This window comes from Hemicordylus capensis, chromosome 2 (genome assembly GCF_027244095.1).
Source record: "Hemicordylus capensis ecotype Gifberg chromosome 2, rHemCap1.1.pri, whole genome shotgun sequence".
NCBI lineage: Eukaryota > Metazoa > Chordata > Lepidosauria > Squamata > Cordylidae > Hemicordylus > Hemicordylus capensis.
Window position 1 is genome coordinate 136,090,251 of NC_069658.1, and position 25,523 is coordinate 136,115,773.

At 44.8% G+C, this 25,523-nt stretch overlaps 1 long non-coding RNA gene across 4 annotated transcripts in view; it reads right to left on the bottom strand.

Annotated features, from left to right (window-relative positions):
- Positions 1-237: 237 nt before the first annotated feature.
- Positions 238-25,523, bottom strand: part of LOC128342494 (uncharacterized) — a 44,708-nt gene continuing 19,422 nt past the window's right edge. The window contains exons 2-6 of one of the 4 annotated variants that reach the window (XR_008315020.1): positions 22,102-22,220; positions 20,675-20,758; positions 14,721-14,761; positions 4,084-4,248; positions 238-619 (exon numbers count right to left, since the gene is read on the bottom strand). This is a non-coding gene — a long non-coding RNA (uncharacterized LOC128342494). Of the gene's footprint in view, positions 620-4,083; positions 4,249-8,146; positions 8,248-14,720; positions 14,762-20,648; positions 20,759-22,101; positions 22,221-25,523 lie in introns of all 4 variants that reach the window. The other 3 variants (XR_008315019.1, XR_008315021.1, XR_008315018.1) reach the window with 3 other exon arrangements.

The window sequence follows — 25,523 nt, forward strand, 5'->3', positions numbered from 1 at the left end:
ATCCCCAAAGGGCTCACAATCTTAAAAAGAAACACAAGAGACACCAGCAACAGTCACTGGCGGAATACTGTGCTGGGGATGGACAGAGGAAAGGAAGGTTAGAGAACAGTGTTTCAGAATGTGATATTGTTTCTAAGAACAAGCTGTAAGATCCACAAGTCTTGTTCCCTTAATTAACAAGGAGAGCTTTAAGTTTTCAGTCAAATTCAGTAAGGCAAATATGAAGTAGACACATGGTTTTAAGCTTATGCTGCTGGTGAATTTCATTCTAAAGATTACTCGTTTATTTTTCTAATTAGAGTTGGTAATAGGAGGAACAAGATTAATCATCCCTTTCATTACAGCACAGTTCTCTGTTTGAGCAATTCCATTGGAAATTCAATAACGTCTTGAAAGGTTATATATATAAACTTCCCATTTAATTAGGCAACATTTCTTTCAACAACTTGTTACCCATCACTGGGGCAGTTAAACATCGTAGACACTCCACAGATTCACACAGTCACCAGTAATTGTTCCTTGCTGTAGGAGGGTTTCCATTTCCGGCCCTAATTATTAGCATCTCATCCCTCTGATAGCTTCTTTATGGTTCCATCAAGAATCTCTCGTCTTTTGCCATCTGGTTAGGGGGGAAATGGACAATGCAGAAGTTTATTTGTTTACTGGGTAAACTGTAATGCTTTTACAAATCTGTTTGCTTATTTTTACTTTCCTCACCTAAATTAACAATGATTCATGTGGAAATTTTTACTGTGTAAAACTTGCAATTTCATTTATCCTCCAGCAAACCCAAGAAGCTAGTCTTTCTTATTTCCATTTTTGAAGGGGAACTGATAGCCGGAGACAGTGGCTTGCTCAATGCCACCCAATTTGTCCATTGACTGAACACAGATTCAAGATGAAGCCTTCCCAAATCAAGCCTAATGTGCTAACCACATCGAATCTTTCAAGGGTGATCTGTGCTCCAACTGTTCCAATTTACCAGGAAAAGTCCCTATTTCCTGGTATCTGTCCCTGTTTTGTTGCTAATTTGCCTTTGAGGGAGATTTCAGGGATGTCTTAACATTAGCCTTATGCAAATATTATTCAAGTGGGTTCAGTGTAACCAGGTGCAGGGGAAATTGGCGCATGCCATGCCCCTTCCTAGCACCACTGTGTTCAGTACTTTTCTGTAGAGGCAAGTGTTAAATCCTGGAAGAAAGCCACCCTTGCCCTTGGTGCCCAGGGTAATGTTAGGGGGATAGAGTTGCTTCTGGCCTTGTGGCAGACTGGGCATGTCCATTGCTGTCTCCTGGGAATATGACTCTTCATACCCAGTCACCTGTGGGTGGGATGTTTACTTTATAGGCTGGCCCTGCCCACGGTCTCCAGAAGTTGCTAGGAGCTCAGCACCTACCTGCCCACCTGAGTCTCAGTGGGGGAACAGTTGTTCACCTTTTAGGGAAAAGTAGGTTTAAAAAAAAAATCCATCTGATTGGAAATGTTTTTACTCACTTCTCACTGAGTTTTCATTTGGACTTTTAGGTAAGGGACCGGATCATCAAGAAACATAGCTCTGGTCACATTGGCAAGTGATTGTGGGCTTGGGGGAGTAGTTTGTACCAATGGTTTTCAACCAGAAGCACTATTAGTGTGAGGGGGGATTTTCATTGGCCAGCACCTCAGGGTTTTGTGGCCCAAAGATGTCTGGGAATGGAACCCCTTTGGGGAATTGCTCACTCAGAGCTTTGGGGTGTAAGGATGATGAAATGGGTAACCCTCTCTCGACACAGAAAACTGTGTGGCAAGGAGGAAGCTTCAGCCTCCAAGCCAGTTGGTTCGCCCAGCTGTGAGAAAGGAAGCTTTCCCCCTCCCAACTTTGGCTTCTGAATTCTCAGTGGGCAGACTCAGCTATGCTCTTACCTAATTTTCCCTTAGTTATTTCCCCTATTATTATGGGGATTTTGAACAGTAATTACTCAAAACTCACTAGATTGATGTTTTTCAAACCAGCAAAAAGCACCAATCCTTTATGGACTTGAATTTTTAGGAAATGCTAAAAGAAATCAAACATTAAAAATATACATTGAGGCACTTCACACAACACGTATGAAGTGCCTGAGGGCGTTCTGCAGAGTCTCTCCGCAGACAAGCAGCCGCTTGTATCTGGGCAGCCAGATCGGCCGCCCACACAATCGCCGGCTCCATCATGGAACTGGCAGGGGCTGTGGGGATCGGGGGCCACACGGCCCCTGGAAGTTCCAGGATGCCCCACGTGAGCATGCAGGGCAGCCTGGAGAGACACCCAAGCGCAGGAGGCTGCTTGCAGCCTCCCGGCCAGGGGACTACTCATGTGTTGCCGCACGCTACAGCAACACATAAGCAATGAAATGAAGTTAATGGAGTGCTTGCTCCATTAACCTTATTTAAGGGGAGGGTGGTTTAGGTGGGCTAGCAGCCTTGGGAGCACCAGGTTCGCCTGTGAGCCTGGTGGTTCCCACGACCACTGGAAAGTGGGCTAAGCTCCCTGCTTTCCAGTGATTGTGGGAATAGCTTCATTATCTGTGGTGGAAAAAAAGGTCACCAAAACTCTGAAACATTTTAAGGACTTACAAACATAAACTTATATCTTGGCCATTTTGCAATGGAGTTGCTCCCAATTTGTGGTGTGTGTGTGTGTGTCCTGCCTCCTAATTGAAGTGTGCATGGTTCCGGAAGGATTGGGTGGATATTTCTGACTTTATGAGCAATAGAATTTTCAGGGATTATAATGACGGACTGTTGAAAACATTCCTCATCTTAACTGTACTGGCACGACTGTGCCAGTATAATATGTAGAGATCTAGTTGTATGTTGCATCCCATCATCACTACTTTGTTATTTTATAAATAAAGCTCTTTTAGCAAACCTAACGTTTATTAAATAATCTCAAACTTACAATTATAGAGTCAAAATCTAATGGTGATAATGTGTACTTTGCTGTGTCGGTTTCTCTCTACAGCTATTATTATCAGTACAAAATAGCAAAGTGGACATATGCTGCATTCTGGGAGGACTGCAAGCCAAAGAAAGCAGAAAATGGCCCATAACATAATAATAAAAGGTTAAAGCCAGCTAAACAGAATGTCAATGGTGAACACTGTTAACCACCAAGAAATCGATATTGTAATTTAACTGCTTTAAATTGATTTTATATGCAATCCCTTTGAGCAGGTGGTTCTCTGGTTGAAGACATTGATTTCTGAGGAGAAGGGCTTTTGGTGATTTGTTTTCTGATCTTCCCACTGTAAGCTGGAGATTATTAGGGATGAAATTTTACACATTTAAGCATGCATGTGAAAGTAAAAGTGACACTTTCATTGCTACATGAAAAATTTAAACGTCTATAAATGAGCAGAACATTGCTTTCATAAGAATTTTAGTGTCCACAATGATCGGCAAAAAATGAAGCTCGTGGGCAGGAGTGAAATTTAAGTACTATGAAATACAGAATTAAACTTGAGCGAAAGTGCACTTGTACATAATTCGTTACAAATGAACTAAAAAGCTTGGCTGAAGAGATGTGTCTTTAGTTGTTTCCTAAAAGCCAACAGGGATGGAACAGCTCTAATCTCAGTGGGAAGTGCATTCCACAGTCCTGGGGCAACCACAGAAAAGGCCTACCTCTGAGTCACCACCAGATGAGCCGGTGGCACCCTCAGATGAACCTCCCCTGAAGATCTTGATAGACGGCGGGGTTCATAACGAAGAAGGTGTTCTCTTAAATACCATTTAAAATGGGAGTGCTCAGGTTTGTCTACACTGACTGGCAGTGGCTTTTCCAAGGTTGCAAGCAGGAGTCTCTCTTAGCCCTATCTTGGAGATGCCAGGGAGGGAACTTGAAACCTTCTGCATGCAGGCATGCAAGCACTTATCCCAGAGTGGCCCCATTCCTTAAGGGGAATATCTTACATTGCTCACACATGAAGTCTCCCATTCAAACACAAACCAGGGCAGATCCTGCTTAGCAACAGGGACAATTCATGCTCCCTGCCACAAGACTAGCTCTCCTTCCTTAATAATCAGTTTGTTCTGTTCAAATCAATAATACTTCCCATTACTTACCGCTAGCAGGGTCCTTAGGGTTGGAACTGAAATTTTGCCAAAGTGAATATCGAAAGAATTTCAAGGTTGTGAGTCTAAGGAGAAATACTGGATAATTTTCTCAGCCCATTTATCCAGATCCTTCACCTCAGCTATCCACTCCAAGTGTAAATTAAAGATTATTTCCTGAAGAGAGGTGACAAGTAGTTTGAATATAACTTAATATCAGACATCAAGCTTCTCAATTGCAATAAGGAGATGAAAACTGCTACAAGGAGAATCAACTCTATATTACTAGGAGATTTACCATATTGAAAATTGAGCTCATAGTTGTGAGGAAACTGAAGAGTAATAACAGAACCATCATTAACAATTTGTGAAATCATGACTTTTTAAAGACTGGCTTCATTTTCCTTAAGTCTATAACACAATTAAGGTGAAACGTTTGAAACAAAGGCATAATAATGAAAGAACTGGCATTTATCTTAATCCTAACCTCAGGTTTAATTCACACTGCAGATAGCCTGTAGGGAATATTGTTCTTAAAATAATTAAAATAAAACATACCATTTCATAAAAGGCAAGATAATGCTCTCAGTGGTGATTTGGATATATTCTATGGGAGAACAGTGATGGCACAGTATAATTGGTTTTTAATTGCTGTAATGCATTTGCCTAATTACGCTCACATCTTTTAATTTAAGGAATGGAAAATTTCCCAGATTGTAATATCTATGTCTCCAGCTTTGTGAAATCCTAACCTTATCAGGTTGTGTGCATATGTGTTAAAAGGAGCTCCCACATTTTAAACACACATGCATGTGCACACACAGACACACACAGAGAATGGGATGCAAGAAGAGTTGCCAAGTTGCTGTTAAAGCCTAAGGTGCAACAGCTCACAAAGCTTATTATTTTCCTCACTGTTTGGTAACCCTCAACATTAGGAATTTATCAGTGTCATTTGTAACATTTGCTACTGCAAAATATTGATGTGATGCTGGACTCATTGAAAAAAGGAGGCCCTAATCCGTCACATTATTCCAGCACCACTCACAGTGACATGTGTACCATTTGAGTTCCTCATTGTTTCTGAGGGCCAGTTCACAAATACACATATCTCACTTGAATAATTGGTGAACCTACAGCTGAATTTGTGAGCTTATTCCATTGGAAAATAGTATTTGAGAGGTGACATCAGATGTCCCTGGTGATGGTTCATTACTGCTCAACACATGCAGCAGGATGAAGTATGAATGAGGTAGGAGAGCTGTGAGATGTCAGAAGGGACTGTATCACTTCAGATGGAAAATAATATTTAAAAAATAAAAATAAAACCCACCTCTGCTTGCAACAGGAAACTACACTGTAGGGAGCAGGATGGACCATCCTAGAATCCATCGCCCTGAAGTTTTTACTCAAGAGAGCTTTTATTTGAGGAAGCAATCCAAAACGGTATCCCCCCCACCCACTGACGACCTGAAGTGGTACAGTCTGCCCTACTACCCCAAGACACTTTCATCTCATTCTGCTTCATGGTCAAAGACAAGGCCAAAGATGCAAGTCACTGTTTGTTTGTCTGTCTGTTTGACTGATTGATTAATTGATTGATTCTCAGATTTGTAGATGACTCCAAACGTCCATCTCTGGGCAACATAAAACAAATTAAAAATGAAAACCTTGAAATCAAAGTCGAATTAAAAGCTTAATAATAAATATAATATAAACTTTATTTGGTAGCCACTCCGATTTAGTTAGCCACTAAATTGTTCTCTGGGTGGCTCACAATCGAGGATTAAAACATACAATTAAAAAAACACATAACATTAAATCATAACAGACCAAAAAGAAAGAAAGAAAGAAAGAAAGAAAGAAAGAAAGAAAGAAAGAAAGAAAGAAAGAAAAGAAAAGAAAAGAAAAAATACAGTACAAAGCAGCTTAAAAACTCATTTTAAAATTAGTTAAAAATCAGATCAATGGATACAGCTGGTATATCAGCCTCAGCCTTGGACACCAGGGAGAGGTTTGGATCCAGAAGTACTCCCAGACTGTGGAGCTGTTCCTTCTGGGGAAGTTTGACATTGAACCGGTTGGGTCCGATGGTCTGATATAGAAGCCCCCTCCCCATCATTTGGGTCGGTATTGGACTGAAACCACCACCACCCAGCCGTTTGGGGTAGGATTCATGCATTTTTTAAAATGTTGTTTTTTTAAAATTCACTCACCGCATGACCCAGGCAATGCAAAGGCCCATTGGACATGTACGGTGGCCTCCAAAATGGCCACCACAATGCAGTGAGACCCAGAACGGGTCAAAGATCGCCCAAACAGGGTGATTTGGTACATAATGGAGGCCAGCAGGGGGAAGGGGAACTTCTGGAGACACCCCATCCCATGGCCAAATCGAAGACCCCAGAACGGGTGGCGGTGAGTGAATGTAGGTTTTTTAAACTTAAAAAACAAAACAAAATGTATGAATCCCCTCCAGACTGAACTGAACTGGGGGTGGGAGGTTCGGAGGGTGGCAAAACCAATCATGACTCATCTACCCGGTTTTGTGCACACTGCTATGCACAATAAGCACCTCCGTCTTATCTGGATTTGTTATCCTTCATCCAGCCCATCACTGCCTCCAAGCAGGCAATTAGGGAAGTTGTACCTTCTCCTGATGATGTTGACATGGAGAAATAGATTAGGGTGTCATCAGCCTACTGGTAAGATCCTGCACCACATTCCTGATTATCTTTCCCAGTGATTTTATGTAGATGTTTAAAAACCTTGGAAACTATATGGAGCCCTGGGGGACACCATATATAAGTTCAGATTTTGAAGAACAGTCTCCAAGGGATACCATCTGGATTTTGCCTGAGTGGTAGGAGTGGAACCACTGCCCAGCAGTGCCTCCCATCCACCAACCCTCTCAGATTCTTCAGAAGGATAGTATGGTCAAAGTATCCATCAAAAGCTTCCAAGAGATCCAAAAGGACCAACAGAGTCACACTCCCTCTGTCAATTCCCAATGGGAGATCATCCATCAGGCTCACCAAGGCACTCTCCATCCCATAGCCCACCTGAAAGCTAGTTTGAAATGGGTCTAGACAACCACTATCCTTCAAGACTGTCTGGAGCTGGGAGGCCACCACACCCTCTCAGTTACCTTGTCCAACCATTGAAGATTGGAGACAGGCCTATAGTTGCTTAATTCTGAGGGATCCAAGGCAGCCTTTTCCAGAAGAGGTCTAATTATTGCCCCCATAAGACAGGAAGACATCCTGCCCTCCCTCAGAGAAGCATTTGTAATATCTACCAGGCCTTCCACAACTACAACTCCTCTGCCAGATAGTGAAGCTATTCCCACGATCACTAGAAACTGGGCTAACGGAGCCCAGCCCAGTTTCTAGTGATTTTCAGAACCACCAGGCTCACAGGCAAGCCCAGTGGTTCCACGGTGGCTAGCCCGCCTAAAAACTCCTACAATTAAATGAGGTTACTGGAGCAAGCACTCCCTTAACCTTGTTGCTTTGATTGTGTGTCAGCCGCGGCTGCTTGCAGCTGTGGCTGACACAGGATGGGGGAAGAGGGGAGGGGAGACCCCAGGAAGGCACTGAGCAAGTGTTCATTGCCTTCTTGGGGCTGGGGCACCGTGCGGCAGTGCTCCCCTTCCCCTGACCCCCGGAGTTCCCGAGTGAGCCACAGCCGGGCGTGGGAGCGTCTAACCGAAGCCGCCGCTTGTTTGGGCAGCCAGATCAGCTGCCCAGCAATGAGCTACTGCTCATCTGTGGGGAGAGGGGGTCAAGCTGGCTCTTCCCCCAGAACTCCTTAAGGATCTATACACAGATCATGTGTAGAGCCTCAGTATAAGCCATATCAGACAAGGGTCAAGAGAACCAGTGGTAGGCCACACTGCCCCAAGTAGCTTGTCCACATCCTCAGGAGTCATTTGATGCTGCTATTCATGTGATTGAACACACATAAGTGTCCCCTAAGAGAAGTTTGAGTTTTCTGATATACACTCCTAAAGACACAATTACATTAGGAACATACTTATTTCCAATAGAAATATATTTATGTTATGCCCGTTTACCTCAACTTTCCCCAAAGAATCCTAGGATAGGTGGTTGGATGAAGTTTCTAAGCACTCTGTTAAAGATTCCTTCACTATCTCACAGAACTATAGGTTCAGTACTACAGGAAGAGGCAATGGATATTATGTTAGTGGTGTAGCTATACCATATGTGAACACATTGTTTCCCTGGAATAGGCTACCATTGCATAATTGCTGAGCAGTGAGCACTTCAGAAATATTCATTCTGTATGCAGTTCTCATTCATAACTCAATTATTTGGGTTTGGATCATCCCTAAGGAGTTCTCCAACACTGCTCCAGAAGAAGTAGTGTCTTGCAATCTTTGTTTTATATGCATGTAAACCAGAAGCTATGTTAAGATCTGTGTGCCTCAGGATTAGTATTGTGATGGAGGTTTAATTTCCTGCCTTGAGCAGAGTTTAACTCTGCTTGAAAATAAGAGGGTAAGTCAATGTGCAATTTCAGACTACTGATAAGATGTTTCCAGGCTTGTGTGTTTTGGAATGAGCTTGGCAGTTTGGTCCAAACCAAGGCTAGAGGCCTGGTTGCCATGCTTGTGTTATGAAAAAGTGTGTAACTGGGAGGGGGGGGAAAGGAGAATTAGCAACCTCACCTGCAGTTTCTCTTGCTGGACTGCAGCATTTCAGATGGGACCAAAAGTTCGAAGGTGTAATAAATTCCCTGCACATTCCACAGTAGCATATCAGGAAGAATACTAAGCAAGAACCTTTGTCTTGATATGCTAGTTTTGTAAGTACAGTGAGTTTTGTTTTTATGTGTGGGAGCACAAGTGGTACAGTCAATCAAAGCCACCTAATGGCACAGTGGGGAAGTAACTTGCCTAGGGTGCAAGAGGCTGCTGGCTCAAATCCCTGCTGGTGTGTTTCCCAGACTATGGGAAACACCTATATCAGGCAGCAGCAATATAGGAAGATGCTGAAAGGTCTCATACTTGCGGGAGATGACAATGGTAAACCCCTCCCATATTCTACCAAAGAAAACCACATGGTTCTGTGGTCACCAGGAGTTGACGCTGACTCGACGGCACAGCAACAGTCCATCAACAGGTGCATCAGGTGAAGCTGCTGATCATGTAGCTTGGCTCAAGGTTGCAACAGGATAGGAACATAGGAAGTTGAGATATACTGAGTCAGACCATTGGTCTATCTAACTTATTTATTTATTGTTTCTCTTTGTAAACCGCCCTGAGCTATTTTTGGAAGGGCGGTATAGAAATCGAAATCATCATCATCATCATCATCATCATCATCATCATCATCATCTCAGTATTGTCTACACAGACTGCAGTGGCTTCTCCAAGGTTGCAGGCAGGAATCTTTCTCAGCCCTATCTTGGAGAAGCCAGGAAGGGAAATTGGAACCTAGATGCTCTTCGCCGAGTGGCTCCATCCCGTATGGTGAATACTTTGCAGTGCTCACACTTCTAGTCTCCCATTCATATGCAATCAGGCAGACCTTGCTTAGCTAAGGGGACAAGTCATGCTTGAGACCACAAGACCAGCTCTCCTCTCTGTAGAGGTATGTGATATAGAGGTATGCATGTATTTGGGATGAATGGGAAAACATGAGACTTGCTCTCTCCCTCCCACCCTCCTGATTTCCCCACAACACTCAGCTCAGCAGAGCATGGAGTGCTTCGCATACCCTCCCTGAATCACTCACTTTCTCACCCACCAATTTCTCTGCAAAGTCTGCTATATATCTTACAAATCCCAGATCGTTTAGTCTGCTCCTTAACCCGGTCACGTTCCATGATACCAATTTAAGCACATAGGAGGGTAGATACTGTCAATCTAAATTGGCAAGAGAGTCCTTGTCATTGATATTAGGGATGTGCGAATCGATTCGGATACAAATCGATTTGTACTCGAATCTAGCCGATTTGGGTGATTCAGAGACAAAACGAATCACCCCTGTGGTCCATTGGCTAGATTCGGGTACAAATCGAATCATGGCTGATTCAATTCGAATCTATTCGGGTTTCGGATCTGTCCTATTAATTTACCCAGATTCCCAGCTTTCATTTTTTTAAAAAAAGCTAAGCTCTAGCCCTTATAGAAGTGGAGTTATGGAGCAAAATGTGTGGTCACTATTTTTCAAGTGTTCAGATTCTTTGGTGTATAATAACTTTCACTCAATGAATCCTTATGAGGATTCATTACACACCTTCATTTCTTCTATTCATTTTGACTGTCTTTTAGACAGTGCCAATTGTCAACTGCCATGTACCAACTACACCCCACTCCCACCCGCAAGGCAGTGAGGTACTACTCAGTTTAAGTTAAGTGCCTAATGGGTAGAGGCTACCACCCAAATTGCAGAGGAATTGGACAAAGGGCTGGTTTTTGTTCCACTTCTATAAGGGCTAGAGCTTAGCTTTTTTTTTTTTTTTTAATGAAAGCTGGGAATCTGGGGAAATTAATAGGGCAGATCCAAAACCCGAATCAATTCGAATCGAATCAGGCACAATTTAGATCCGAATCGAATTTGGGGTGATTCGGATGGGTCAGATTCAGATACAAATCGAATCAGGGTTGTTTCGATTCGGTTACAAATAGAAACACAGAAAATCCAAATTGCACACCCCTAATTAATATGCTTTCCCGGATCAGGGGCACCATTAGTAGTAGAGATATTACAGGATTCTGTTCCACCAACTTCAGATCAGCAACAGACTGAAACAAGACAGAACTTCCTTGGAAAGATTGGTCCAAAAAAGATTGTAGAAGATCTGATGAACTGTTGTCTGGAGTATTGTTTAATTGCAATGAAGATGAAGATCTAAGCAAAGCAGGAGTAACCACATGGTGCAAAGGAGAAGAGCCCGATGCCAACATGCCAGTAATTTCATCAAAGTGTGGATCTGATGCAAAAGGCAGCTTGGGGAACAAATTTGATGGATTAACGATCCTGGCATCGTCTGGGGCCTGTGGGTAGATAGGCAACTCAGGGGACTGTGGAGGTAAATTGGCAGCTTTATTTACTACCCCAGCTAAACCATCCCCATACTCTGCTGGATTGCAGGGATATCAGGTGAGTGGGAGAGAAAGAATATGGGAACAAGACGGAAATGTGGTTTCAGGGAATGACCTGCAGGGGATGTGGGGACATTGTGTGGGAGAGTGGGAGGGAGTTGCATGCAGACTGAAGCTGTGGGTGCAGTGCCAGCCCAAGGATTCATGGTGCCTCAGGCGAAGGCTGGATTTGGTGGCCCCCACCCCCTTCACTGTGTGGGCACCCCTTTCCCCTTCACCCATGCAGGCAAATGCCTCCCAGCAGATGGTCTGTCCCTGTTGCCCACCCAGCCATCCACTTGCTCGCCTCACCACCTTTGCCTGCCACTCCTGCCACGGCTTCTGGGCAGCTGGCCCGGTGTGATGCAGCAATGTGATTATAACACACCGTGGCAGGCCAGCTGCCCAGAAGCAGTTGGCAACAGCAGCAGCAGTGGTGGGCAGAGGCAGTGAGAAGTGGGCAGCTGGATAGGCGACAGGGATGGGGAACACCCATCCGGTTGCCTGCCTGCTCTGTTGATGGGAGTTGTGTGTGCATGCCTGTGGGGGCAGGATCTCCCGTGCAGGTAGCATGTGACCCAGGTCATTGGCACCCTTCCCTGCTTTGTGCCCTAGGCAATCACCTAGTTTGCCTAGTGGACATGCTGGTCCTGTGAGGATGGCAATTTGGCAAGCCACCTCAGGCATGGGTGGGAGGACTTGTATCAGGCCTGCACACGCCTTGGGCAAAACCATAATGTGAGGTGCATTCACAGTACTTAGACACCCCCTCCCCTCCCCACCCCACCCGAATCTCATAATAATTCATTTGGAAGCTTATGTAAATCTTACATATCCAGTAAAATTATGAATTATAGATTTATAAATGGACATGGTTTAATAAGTGCTTTTCTGGTGGAGCTTTATATAATGCAAATAAATTGCAAAATAATTAACACTGCATGGGCTTATCTAACAACAGGAATTTGGGCAAGGTTCATGTGAGAGGGATGACTACAATGGAACTGTAAAAATTCTGTCAACAGATTCTAGGTCTCTGTGGTAATTGTGCAATGTTGTAATTGCTTTGTTCTTGTTTTCTTCTGATCAGACGAACAAGTTGGGGTTTTTCCGTCCATTTTTGTCTGAATCTTTGAGAAATTAATTAACTTGTCAATCATGGTCTGAAGAATCTTGGGTTTGGATTAAACCCTTTTTAAAAAATCAGCAAGGTTGCTATGCATGTGGTGGTAATTGGATTCTATTTTTTTCCCTCCAAGTGGAGTCTCTAAGCATCAGAGCAACAAAACCCACAAAGCAGGGATAATAATAGACAATGATGACAGACAACTTCTTTTCAACAACAGTGCAACAACCTTCAGATACATCATTAGCTTTTGTAGTTGAGTGATTGACAGAAGATTCCCCCCACCACGGATATTCTAATAATTCTGACTCTGAAACATTCAGTGTCTATTGGTTAAAGAAACAATATTAATACGATTAATATTTTTATACTGCTTTTCAACAAAAGTTCCCAAAGCAGTTTACACACACACACACACACACACACACACACACACACACACAGAGTACATACATACATACGAATGAATGAATGAATAAAATGGCTCCCTGTCCCCAAAGGACTCACAATCTAAAATAGAAACAGAAGACAGACACCAGCAACAGCTACAGGGGGGACCCTGTGCTGGGGATGGATAGGGCCAGTTGCTCTCTCCTTGTTAAATAAAGAGAATAACCACTTTTAAAAGGTGCTTTTGCCTCACAAATACTGGGAGATAGAATAAGCTGAGGCATTGAGGTGGTCCTCTGTGTACCTTTGAATACCATGTTAGGGACAAGCAAAGAGGACCCTGGTGAGTCCTGCTTCTGAACTTTCCAGAGGTATCTGGTTGGTCATTCTGAGTCTAGATGGACTTTAGTTTGATACAGCCATTTAAATCCTTCTGTTCTCATGAGTAGCAGATGTGTGTTTGGGTGCACGGCTTAGTTAAGGTGGTTTTGCATTCCTGAGTGTTTGTTGGGAGCTTGTTGGTGACAGGTCTTCACTGCTTGTTACATTGGACCATGGATCTGATGGATCTGATCCATCAGATTTTGCTGATGTATATCAACAGCACAGCTCCAGGCTATGAAGAGTAGCAGGAATTATTCCAAAGCCAAATTAAGCACTCGGGGAAATGGTCAGTTCTATTAGGTGTAGCATCTGTTTTAGAATTCTTCTGACCCAGGTCAAATTATGGAATTCACCAACCTACAAAACAGAAAGCTTTACTTTAACTGTGATTGTTGGTTCTCTTTCAAGGAGTTTCAGGCCTTCAGTGCCATATTCTCTGGTTTGGGAACAAATGGAACTGGTCTCACTCACAGTTAACACCTCTTGGCTTGGAATGGGAAAGCACCTGAAGTCACTGAGGCTATTCACATGGGCATGCAAGACGGGGCTAAGGAAGCCCAACCCGGTTTTGCATGTGTGTGTGTACCACCGAGATTGGACGCGATCCTGGTGGCAATATGGTGGCAAATTCGCCTATGCTATCTAATGGCCTGTACCAGTTTGCAGACTTTAAAAAACAACAACACACCCAGACATTTTTATAGATTTTATTGATACCTTGGTAAAATCAGACCACACCCTCCAGCATTTTACAGATGAAAATAGGGCTCCTTTTTGTGTTCTTGTAATACTGCTGTTTTTATCCCTAATGCTGCAGCCTGAGCAAATACTCCCTCCCTACCAGTGTTCCCTCTAAATTTTTCATCTGCGCACAGAATGAGTTTTGTTTTGGGTGGCAGTATCAAGGTAGTGTGTGCACACGTGTATTCAGAGTGGGGCCTTCTTGATTCAATCTGAGAGAGCTCTAAAACTAACTCAAAAAAAATTGTGGTCGCACACACATGTGCACGCCTTAGAGGGAACATTGCTCCCTACAATTGCACTTTGCTGAAGGATCTTTTCCATCTGCAGTGTGTGCATTTTTCCTGCAACAGCTTGTCCTACAAGCAGAGAATGTTTCAACATATACGTTATTCAAATGGGTACAATGTACCCAGGTTCATGGGGGACATGCTCCCAGTGCCAACATGCCCTGTATCCACCCTCCCTCCTGTCTGCATTTAGCATTTGTTTGCAAAGGCAAATATTGAACAGACCTCCTTGCATTCCAAACCATGAGAAGAAATTACCCCCAAGCCCCAGTAAGAGATAGGACCCACATGTTGGATTGAAATTGGGCCACACTTCATTAACGATCTAACATGGTTCTGGAACAGTGCAGTCGGAGGGGGAACTCAATTAACTAGAGTGCAGGCACTCCCCCTCCCCCCTTGCTAATTTCTAGCAAGTGATTTTGTGGTTCTGAACATAGGTGCTAGGGGTGTGCATTAATGATTCATTCTGAGCTGCTTTGCCTTGAACTGGGACCAGTACAAAGGCTCAATCAAGGACTGAACCAGGGCAGTTTGGTCTGTAATCGAACCAAACTGGGCCCAGTTTGGATGAACCAGTTCGGAACAAACAGAGGCATTCCCTTACCTTGGCCGCTCCACACTGCTCATCCTCCTGGCCTTGCTACACTGTAAGAATAAAGGGGTGGATAAGAAAAGGGTCTCCAGTTCTTCAGAGAAAACCTCAATGACTTCCTGAATCATAGCCAGAGAGGCGGTTCCCACGATGAGTGGGAGCTGCCTGGGGAGGGTTAGTGGGGAGAGCGGGCTTAGCCTTAGCCGCGCGACCCCAGGAAGCTCCAGCATGCCCTGTACGAGTGCGCAGGGCATGCTGGAGAGACCCCCGAGGCTGCTTTTCAGCCTCCCAGTTGGGGGTCTACTCGTGAGTTGCCGCAGTGTGGAGCCGCACTGCAGCAACTCATGATTGGAAAGCCCGGGTTAGCAGAGCACTCGCTCCGGTAACCCAGGCTTAGGGGAGGGCTACTTAAGTGGGTGACCTGCTTTGACTGAACTGGGCTCAGCTGCGAGCCCGGTGAGTCTCATGATCGGTGGGAAGCAGGCTAAGCACCCTTAGCCTGCTTTCCACTGATCATCAGAATAGCTTCCTAGTCACCCTCACCTAGCTGGAAAAGCAATTGTGACTGCTCTGCTGTCTTCTGTTAAAATAGGTATTTCTTTGCTATCAAGTAAAATTTTCACCTTTGATTCTTTTCAAGTCTCTGTCTGGTGTCCCACCCCACACTTAGATGCCACACTACCATACCTAGATTGAGTGACAGATGGAGGGCTGTTTGGCTGTTTAGTGGAGACGGCAAAGAAAAATAAAGCATTGAACTTGGTGGCAGCAGTAAAGTTTGTCAGATCACAGGGCTGGTTGACACCAAGCCTTGACAACCTTTCTAATAATCGGATCTATTTAACCTAACTATGGCTCCACCTTTATTTATCTTTACTTGCTTCTTCTAAAATTATACTGGATTCTCTGGATAAATCATGGCGTACAGCAAAATCCTCCCCTCTAAAGCTTCACTGTGTGAGAGAATTTATTTCCAGTTTATCAAATGCTTTAATAATTGTCTCTCCAAAAAACGGAATTCCAGAATGGATGAGGTTTGGTGGTATGGAATAGAACTTGGTTTCCATAGATGGTGAAGCTATTCTGATGATCAGTGGAAAGCAGGCTAAGGATGCTTAGCCCTCTTCCCACCGATCGTGAGACTCACCGGGTTCGCAGCTGAGCCCAGTTCAGTCAAAGCAGGTCACCCGCTTAAGTAGCCCTCCCCTAAGCCCAGGTTAGTGGAGCGAGTACTCCGCTAACTCGGGCTTTCCAATCATGAGTTGTCGCAGAGCAGCTCTGCACCACGGGAACTCATGAGTAGACCCCTGACCGGGAGGCTGAAAAGCAGCCTCCCTGCTCAGGGGTCTCTCCAGCAGACCCTGCACACTCAAGCAGGGCATGCTGAAGCTTCCGGGGGCCATGCGCCTCCCGATCCTCCCAGCCCCTGCCAGCTCCGTAACGGAGCTGGTAGCTGTGTGGGTGGCCACTTCGGCCACAAACCACAAACCACACCATTGAGGTGTTCCTCTGTGTCCCTACAACTGTACTAAATTTGGTTCAAACCAGTCCAGGCAATGGGAAGTTGACCAGGGATGGATGGTCATGGACACACACACACACACACACACACACACACACACACACACACACACACACTCATAATCTTACTTTCCAAGCTTTTGAGGAGATGTGAGACATTATTCCTGTTGTATTATATTGGGGTGGTTAACTGGTGGATCTCCAGTTGTTGCTGGACCAAAACTCCTATCATCCCCTGCAGCAATGGGTGGGGATGCTGGGAGTTGTAATGCAACAACAACTAGAAAGCCAGTTAACCAACCCTGGATCTATATCCTTGATGGTCCATTCATACATGCATGTCTTCAGTTTCTGTTGTCATTGAGTCGGGTCTCACAATCAGTGAGACCCGGTTTTGGAAGATGCGTGGGGAGAGCAGGCTAAGCTTGCTCTCCCCGCACACGAGCAGGGAGGGAGCCCTGGGAGGCCAGATCAGTCACCCACATGATTTCTGGCTCCGTGATGGAGCCTGTGGGGGATGGGGAGCTTGGAGGCCGCGCGGCCCCTGGAAGCTCCAGTATGCCCTGCACAAGTGTGCAGGGCATAATGGGGAGACCCCTGGAGCCGGGAGGTGGCTTTTCACCTCCCCTCTGGGGGTCTACTCATGAGTAACTGTGCTGCAGAGATGTGCTGTGGCTACTCACGATCTGTAAAAACACTCCTCCCGGACATGCAAAGGCTTGCCCATGCCGCTGCAAACTCCCATTGGCCCAGGCTTGTCTGGATTGTGGCACCTATGCATACCAGGCAGGAGTGGGGTCCAGTTCCCCTGTCCCTATGAGTTCCTACGGCCACTCTGCTCTTGGCCCAGTGCTGCTGACGCAGCAGAAGCTGGTAGTGGATCTTGTCTCGCCTCAGAATTGGTCACCCCGGTTGGTGCTCACTGGGACTGGAGAGTCGTGCTCCGACACAGCTGTTACAATCAGATGAGCAAATTACAGGCAAAATGGACTTTTCCCTAACCATTTTATTGAAATGTAAAACATGGGAGGTAAGGGTGGGGGTGGAAAGAGAAACACTTTGAAAAAACTGTGACAGATAACATTAATGACAATAACTGGTTCAGACAACTGTCTTGGAAGCCACTTTAGAGGTTCTTAATTGCTCTCTCTCTTTTTTTTTAGTATCTGGTATTTCTGAGAATTTCAAATGTCAACAAGCTTTGTAATCTGAATGGTAATACAGAACGGAGTCAGAGATTGCAGATTCACATCATTAAGCCATATTGAATCTCAGGTCACATGTACTGAGACACCACAATGGCAGACACACACAGGGGTGTACCATTATTTAGGCAAAGGGAGACAAATATCTCCTGGCCCACAGCCTCTGAGGGCCCCCCCAAGGCCAGCCCTTGCCCTTTCTCTTCCCCCCATTTCTTACTCTTCTCCTTTTTCTGTTGCTGCGGTGGCGGTGGCGGCAGCAGCAGCAAAGTGACCCAAGACCCACTTCTTCTTTTGGCCTCCTGCCTGCCTCTCAGCATGGCTGCTCCCGGCCGGCCATGCTCTGCGCAGACTCACTCCCTGAAACGGAGAGCATGCCGAATGAGTGGCGTCTGGCAGGCAGGAGTCAGGCAGCAGCAGCAGCAGCAGCGAGAGGGAGTGCTGGAGCTTTGAAGCCAAGCTGCTGGCTGGAGCCTGCCTGGAGGGTGCAGAAAAGCCTTGTATTTGTTGCTGACAGGCTGACTCTCAAGAAGGCAGGGAGTAAAGTAAATGCAAGTCCTATTAGGCAGGGGGAGGGGAAGAAATTGCCGGAGGGCCGCGGCATAATTGCCTTGCTCTGCTGTGCTGACTGAGCCTCAAGAAGGCAAGGCAGGGGGAGGACGGTAAAGAAGAAACTTTTATTTTTAAAAGTAACCACCCGGAACAAGTGGAATGTGAAGAAAACCAATTGAAAAAAGAGGGAGAGCGTATGAGAAAGGGGTGGGGGCTGCCTTGCTACTGCTGTCTCCCAAGAAGGGGAGGAACGATGGGAGGTAAAAGCAACTTGTATTTTTAAAAGTAGGCATGATGGAGGTAGAGAGAACAGTTGGTGTGCAATGCTGGGATCCTGCAGGCTGAGTCACCCATTTGATAAGGGGCTAAAGAGCTGCTGAATAAATGCTTTAAAAAAGAGAGAGACTTGCATCAAAATAAGACTTTGCAAATCAGTTGATGATGGCGATTTTTTTTTTAAAAGCTGCCTTTCCCTCCTGTCCCTGAAATGCTTACTACTTAAATCCCAAGAAACTGGGATCGGATGACTCCATGTATTCCATTCTGATGTCTGGTTTGAAATCAAATTAGATGAGAGAGAGAGAGAGAGCGCGGGGCGGGGGGGAGTTGTCTAAAGTGACTGCTGATTGCTGGTGGGTGACTGCTCTTTCTGTTGCTCAGAGTAGTGTTTGTTTCTTCCTACTTTCATTCTTACAACAGTCCTGTGAGGTGGGTTAGGATGAGAGAGAGTATCTAGTTTTAGGTTATCCCCTGAGCTTCCTGGCTGAATATGGAAGGATTTGAACCCAATTCTCATCCAGCACTCTAACCAGGCTTTTATCTAAGTGGGGTACTGAGTGCAGGAAACAAAGGAGACTAAGCTCCTTATTTTAGCTATGAAACAAGTCTGGAGTGGCTAAACATTATTAAGGTTGGCTGGCATAAACACACACACACACACACACACACACACACACACACACACTTACTCCATAGTAAACCTGTGTTCACTGGGATGAACTCAAGATATTTTTTTTGTTCAGTACTGAATCTGCTCCCTATCAGTTGGTTGAGATATATGTGCCAATGTGAAGTGGAAGAAAGGAAAAAACTGTGAAATCCATTTTTTTCTTTCATATTTGTGGATATGTGTGTGTTTGTACACTTGTATCTATAATGGCAGACAAAATTTGCTCACAGTGCCTTGATACTGCTGCCCAAAACAAAATTCATCCTGCACATGGATGAAAGAAAAGAGGTGGAAGGCTGGTGCAGAGGGCTGGCTGACATCCAAAGCAGGAGAGCAGCAGCACAGGGTGAGAATCAGAGCAGAGGGGCAAAGAGCAGACAAAGAGCCCTGTGGTATGTTAAAGCAGACGCAGGCATTGGGTAGATTGGCATCAGAAAACTGATGATTCTCACTAATTTAACAAGAGCAAGTTAAAAAACAACAACAACTCATCTCTACCATAGCTGGCCTTGTGCTAATTGCTTAGCTTTAGCCTTGGTGTTCATTACCAGCATGGCTCCCTTTGACTAGGTGTTCGTGCAGTTCTGTTTTCCAGTGTTCTGTGTTTTATGTTGGAATCCCTAATCTGTGTTAACTGTGGTGTACGATTGTCTGTTAGGGATCATGGGGCTCTAGTTCTGTCAAAAAGCACATGTTTTGCATGCAGAAGAGGAGTCCAGGGTTCAATCCATGGCATTGTCAGATAGGGTTGGGATAGGGCCCCGGAAATTCTGGGTGGCCAGAATTTGACCAGTAGGTGGTCATTGGTCTATTAAGGGAAAACTTCCAAAGTAAGGTAATACCTTTATTGGGACCAACTAAAATATCACAAGCACATGCTGAAGTTATCTTTTTCAGGCTGAATGTTAAAGAGAGACAATGAGGCTATTCACATGATTGCAGAAAATCGGGCTAGCCTCTGCTAGCCCAATTTTCTGTAACCATGAGAACCACTGGACTCGGCTGCGAGCCCGGTGCTTCTTGAGCGGGTAATCCGCTCAAGTAGCCTGCCTCTAAAACCAGGTTTGCGGAGTGAGTGCTCTGCAAACCTGGTTTTTTAAATCACGAGTACCCGCGGCGCGGCTTTGTGCCGTGGTTACTCATGAGTAGACCCCCCCAGCGGGAGACTGAAAAGCAGCCTCCCAGCTCAGGGGTCTCCCCAGTATGCCCTGCACGCTCATGCAGGGCATACTGGAGCTTCCAGGGACTGCATGGACCCTGAACTCCCCAGCCCCTGCCAGCTCCGTCACAGAGCCGGCAATCATGTGGGTGGCCGATCTGACTGCCCAGGGCTCCCACCCTGATTGTCTGCGGGGAGAGCTTGCTTAGCCCACTCTCCTCGCTGAGCTCCCCAAACCGGGTCTCACTGATCATGAGACCCGGCTCACAGACAAGCCCCAAATCCTGGTGTTAGGCATGAGACGGTATACAGGAGGTTAAGACAGATAGGGCTTAAGTCAAGTTGCGTGGAGGTGGGGGAATCTGCCTTGAAATAACTCGGGGGGTGTTGTTTTTTAGTGCTGGACATAGATTCAACTAACTGCCAGGTTTTATATTAAAGTGGGGCAGGGTAGCCACTTTTTTATTTGTCCCAGTGCCACCCCCACTGTGTACTGAGATCTGTTCTGCACCTAGTAGAAGGTGAAGGAGAGGAAGGCAGTGAGGGGCCCATTTTACCATCTCATCTCCGGACCCACTCCAACCTTGGTATGCAGCTGGACACACAGGGCAATTTTCAGTTTCTTCTCCCATTGCAGGTGTATAGTCAGGTCCAAGCAAAAGCCACTCTATCCAGGTCCAAACAACATAAGAACATGGTATGAAAAAGCAGAACAAACCTAAGATAATTTAGACCTTCAAAACATTTGACAGGTGATGTAACAGCAAAACAACCATATGTCACATCAGAGTCAACATCATGAGGCTCTTTTCATAATCATTGAGAAGAGCCTGGATGGGGTTTGTGGGGAGAGCAGGCCCACCATGTTTACAAGTGATATTTAAAGGTGAGAATGGTGTGCTGTGCTAAAACCAAGCCTTGGATGCAGGGAAGAAGGGCTAAATTGCCCATCTGAGTCCCACCTCTCAAACAGAGCAATTGGCCAGCTAGACTGACTAGCCAATCACCGGTCAACTGGTGTAGTCACTGTGTTTGGAATCTGAAATAACACATCTCATTGTCCCTCCTTTCAATCCTGCATGGAAGACTGTTAAAGCAAAATTGTTATTCACAGGCTGAGCAAAAGAAGTAGGGAATTCAAAATTAGAAGATCCCTTGGCCTGATCCAGGAAGACATTTTTTTATCTGCTTAGGTAACAGGAAAATGCAAAACACCTCTAACGTAATTTTTCAAGAGTTGAAAAAGTGAAGTGTCAGGTAAATTGTTCAGGAGAGAAAGATTGCTTTCAGCTGTCAGGCATTTTAACTATAATAAAGAACAGTAGGAAGATCAAGAATGGGAAGCCAAACTATCAAGGATTAAAAAAAGTTTGCCTCCATTATATTAAAACTTTTAGACAAAAGGTGCTTTCAAATTCAAAAACTTTGAAGGCTACATTAAAAGTGAGTCCTTAACAACAGACACTGCTTATACAATGATGATGACAATAGATTAAATCACTTCAAAAGTGGGCACATAATATAATTAGCATTGTTTAAAGGAAACAGATAACATCCTGGGAAATTAAATTTCCTGAACCTACAAATGATCTCAGCTCATTGGTTTCCAAGGCCGTTTTTAGTTAAGATATACTGCCAAGCCTTTCCTTTTGAAAAGAAAGAAGATTTTCAGCACTGTCGGTGAGCAAGAGAAGGCGAAAGTGCATTACACTGAATTTATCAGGCTGAAGGAAACGTATTTTTAAGCAAAGGAAAAGCATTATTTAAATTTGACAGGGAAGGAAAAGAAAGTTGCATCTCAAATCACACTAGTAAATGTGTTTCAATTGTTCCTGTTGATAGATGCACCTCTTTCTTTTCAGATACGTTAGAAGTGAACGAATAACTCAGTCTATGTTCATTAGTCACAAGAAAGCTGGTTGAGAACATATTGCCTGCCAGAAAGGCAGAGAAGAACAAGAGTGTTAGAGCAAATTAAGGAACTGCAAATTCAATCACTGCACTACTGACCTTGCTGATATTAGTAGGACTTTTAATGTGGATTTGTGAAATTTCTCTTTAGGATGCCTAAATTCATGTACTCTACCTTTGATTCAATGAATTCCTCAGGCAGCTTGCCAACAACAAAACTGCAATACAAATGATAAAGCATGGTTACTCTGAATGACTACAGGTGTTGTTTTTTTTAAATCTACAAGCAAAATTAACAGATAAACCAACTGAGCAGCGTGACAAAGCAATGGTTGCAGCATGACATAACCAGAGAGCCACAAAAGCCATCCAAAACTAAACTGTCTTTGGCTGCATGTGTGCACAAGAACAAACAGGCTAGTCTCATGACCATTTGAAACTGGGCTAAGGGAGCCTAGCCTGGTTTCGCCTGGCTGTGTGCTGCAATGGGAGCCACACAGCTCCCCGCAGCAAACCTCCCTAAATGCCCCTCCCCTTAAATGAGGTTAGTGGAGTGAGTGCTCTGCTAACCCCATTTATTGGATTGTGTGCCTCAGCAACTCACAAGGAGACCCTCAACCAGGAGGCTACAACAAGCCTCCCGGCATCGGGGGGCTCCCCAGAATTCTGGGACTTCTGGGGTCCGGGAGGCCCCTGATCCCTGCCATCCCAACTGGCTCCGTGATGGAGCCGGTAATCGTGTGGGAGGCCAATCCAGCTGCCCAGGGAGAGCTCCCTGCTCATCTGCAGGGAGAGTGGGTTAAGTCCGCTCTCCCCGCAAACCCACTCATGGCTCTTCACACTGCTCATGTGGAGAGCCTTACTGTGGTTTATTATCATGGAAATGAGCAGCAGCAAAGAGAGTGGAGCTTCAAGATTATACCCCCTCCTCCATCACACACTTGGGGAGATTATTGAAAGCTTTCACTTTTGAACAAGTCACAGTTCCCAGTTTTCTCCAGCCCCAAGGAACTGTGGTTTGTCCAGCAGTACTTAATCAGCAAAACAGCACCTGAAACCATGGGTTGAGTCTGGTTTTGGATGCTGGCTTGTAAACTAACACAGAAAAAATAACTGTTCTTTGATTTTTGACACAATGAGAAATGGGAAAGCAAAAGCTATAAATCGGCTCTAGTTGTGCACATACAGGACACAGGAGGGGAGAGGGCAGAAGCCTGAGATTTGGCTCTTCAGTTCTACTCATCCTTGTAACAGTAAAACATAGTTGGTCATGTGTGTATATGAATATGGTCTTTGTTTGGCATCAAAAACCAGCAGGGAAGGAGCAAAGGAACATCTCTTCAGAGGAAGTTTTTTTATTCTGGAGCCACCATTCAGGAGCCCTGTCCCAAATAGCCAGTTTTCTCCCTTTTAAGCCTGTCTTGCTTCCTTCAAATCTCTTTTCCACAAATCCTTAACTTAATTCCTTAGTTCATCATATTTAAACAAAACTAACTAAAATGAAGTATGCGAGCAACTCTACACAGCATGGCTGAGATTGTACGACACATAGAGCCGAGTCTCATGATCAGTGAGACTTGGTTTGGAAAGGTAAGTGGGGAGAACAGGCTAAGCCCACTCTCCCCTCAGACGAGCAGGGCGGGAGCACTGGGCGGCCGGATTGGCCACCCACATGACAGCCGGCTCTGTGATGAAACTGGCGGGGGCTGGGGAGTTCGGGGGCTGCGCAACCCCTGGAAGCTCCAGTATGCCCTGCGCGAGCATACTGGGGTGACCCCCAAGCCAGGAGGCTGCTTTTCAGCCTCCCGTCGGAGATTTTTAAAACCGGGTTTGCGGAGTGCTCGCTCCGCAAACCCGGGTTAAGGGGAGGGTTAATTGGTGGGTTAACCGCCTGGAGGCCACTGGGCTCACCTCTGAGCCTGGTAGTTCCCATGGTCAGGAGAAATTGGGCTAGGCTCCCCTAGCCCGATTTCTCCTGATCGTGGGAATAGCCTCATACTATGTTGGATGCACACTGGAGGAATATGCACAGGCATATTGAATAGGCCTCATGGACATAATCCAACCAAACCACTTTTGGTTGCAGACATGAGTTGAGCCTACTCATGAATATCTATGTACACATGTTAGCAACCTTATGCCTGCAGTAGGGAATGACCATGTGAACTGGAGGGTTGCTTTCATACCCTGCCAAATGTGGGACATACACGCAGAAGCCATGCATGGTCAAGCAAAACACAAGCCAATTTGTTAAGCCATTATGGCACCAAAAGAAAGAACACAACAGAAATGAAAGCAATCCTTAAAAATTCTGAACATGCCATTAGATCTTGGGCTGGCACATTTTTGAGTCTGCAGAATCGAAGTAATAAAAATTTAATGAAGTGACATTAAAGCAAGGCACACAACAGATATTGCTATAGTGTGCTAAATATTAGTGCTGCATTAGGACTCCTAATCAGTGGCATGAAAATCTCAACAGAACACAAAGCGCCAATGAGTTTTCAAAGAGAATTATTTACTGTGGGCTTTTAATGTGACTGCCAGAAACAGAATTTAATTTGTTGCTTATTATGTGCAATGGCACTCTCTTTATTCATGAAATGTTAACAATCTGTTTTCAGAAGGAGTTCTTCATTTTTAACAACCTTAAAACAAACCATATACAAATCACAACTGCATGATAAATGCATTCAGGCATCACTCAAATCTCGCCAATTTCCTAAAACTTCATAATACATGGAATCAGGCAATGTGGAAGTTTGGGTGCATGTGCTCTGATAAACATGGAGCACCAACTTTATTTTTAATAATACTTTTAACTCTACTTCCTAGAGTTAATTGCGTAGTCACTTAGTTTCCATCAAGGGGCCACTAGAGATAATGTGAAGCCTTATTGGCAAAAATGTACATACAGTTTTTGCACTGGTATGATGTTCACAATAGCAGAATCATTATTGAGCATCATTGTTGCATATTGCATGCACAATAGTCTTACACATTATTCCCCTTCCAAAACAAAAAATAAAACAATTATTCCCCATTCAAAAATCTGCTGGTAAAATAAATCTGCTTTAATGTTTCACATGGTTTTCATTCAAAAGGACCCACCTAACGCCAGCCCAAGTCATGCACAGAAGTCTTAACTTTAAATCTTGCATACTGAGTCCCTGGTGGGTTTTTTTCCTTTTCCTTTTTGCATATCTGTAGACATAGTTTGCAAGCATATTGCTTCTGCAAGACACACAGATAAGCAATACATTCGGGCTCATGCTGTCACATAAGCCAATTTCTAATTGAGTATTGAGACATTTCCCCAAATGCATGGGTAGCATCCACAGATGTGCTAACTGAAGGACTTGTTGCTGTTATTGTGATGCTCCACAGAGCTGAGTTACTGCTAATGGAAGCAAAACCAGATGAATGCATTTGCAGAAGGAGTTCCCCATTTTGTCATTTATGGGCAAGAGGTTGTGCAAGAGGTTGTGCTAGTGCAAGACGTATTCTAAAACAGAAGTGAA